Here is a 1,354-nt window from a genome sequence, read left to right as displayed (position 1 = left end):
AGCAAAACCGCGGCCCGAGGTGCACGCGCCCTCCGAGACCTTCCCGTCCTGCGGCCCAGGGCAGAGCGCGAGCCAACGCTGGGGGGCGGGGGTCCGAGCGCCCGACCAGCGGGCGGCACAGAGGGAGTTCTTCCACGGCTGGGCACAACGCCGCTTTGCAGGTTCCGGGGTCCTGCGAACGGGTGCTCAGCCCGGCTCCAGGTGACTGTGTGGCGAGCGGAGGCTTGCTTGGATGCTCGCTCAGTCTGGGGCAGGTCTTGCAGAGGGGGAGAGGCCGTGCGGCTGCATTTACCCAACCAGGGCATCACAGCCCCACCCGGAGCCCACCCCGAAGAGGCGCGGGGACAGGGGGACCTCGCAGGAAGCCCTCCGAGGACCAAAGCCCAGGAACTCTGAGCCGAGGAGAGGAGAGCGGAGGCCGGCGTCTCTCTGCCCCGGACAACTGGCTCTGTCCCGCGTTGCCACGTGAGCCCTGCAGTCACTCGCCGGCAGTCCCAGTGCTTCAGCTGTGACATTCCCCAAGGACAGCGGTTGTGTCCAAGCCGCTCTTTCTCCAGAGCCCCTGAAAACGTTGGGGTTCACGAATGCCTGCACCCCGTGATCAACAGAGTTCTCTCCTCCCCCATGCCACTCAAAATATGAGGCTACCGCTACGCTCCTTGCCGGAGAGGGACAAGGGACAAAGGCCGTGTCTCCGACGCAAGCACTGTTTCTCCTTCAGGCACATGCCCGCTTTTGAACTGAGCAGAGCTCTTCGCTGCAGGAGGCCGGCTGCCCACCTCTGTCTGACCCGGAAACCTGCACGCCCCCAAGACTCTGGCGCCCGGGGCCACTGGTGCAGCAGCAGGGCCCAGGCACAGGCGCCAGCTCTCTCATAAACCAGCGCCCACTGAACCCCCGTGAGCGGCGGCCCTGCCCCACTGCGGGGTCGGGCAGAGCCCCCCCCCCCATGGCGGGGACAAGTGGCAAGCTGCCATCAGAATATTGGTGGGTTCCTCACACGAGCGCACTGCTTTTCAGAAGGAAGGCAGGGGGCCCGGGGAGATGCGGTGCTGGCAGGGCAGGCACATGGAAAGGCACCCCCGGTGAAAGCTCCGGAACGCCATCCGGCGCCACTCCTTTCCGCGTGCCCCAGAGCAACTTGTGGGCAGAAGAGCTCGGGAACGGAGAAGGCACTGCCAGGCTGAGCACCGTCAAGGACTCTGGCCCCCTTCATCCACAGGCGTGCCACCGGCCATGCCGCCTGGGGCTGGTGGGAGTTGCAAGCCAAGGCCGCCACCGCGCGCCGGATCGGGGGAAGGGTGGCCGAGGATGCGGGGCGGGAGACGGACCTGCGGTCCGGGGCATGTGGAGG

The sequence above is a fragment of the Varanus komodoensis genome, unplaced genomic scaffold (genome assembly GCF_004798865.1).
Source record: "Varanus komodoensis strain SLA01 unplaced genomic scaffold, ASM479886v1 scaffold104, whole genome shotgun sequence".
Lineage (NCBI taxonomy): Eukaryota > Metazoa > Chordata > Lepidosauria > Squamata > Varanidae > Varanus > Varanus komodoensis.
The sequence above is the reverse complement of the archived record's forward strand: the minus strand, read 5'-3'. Positions refer to the sequence as shown.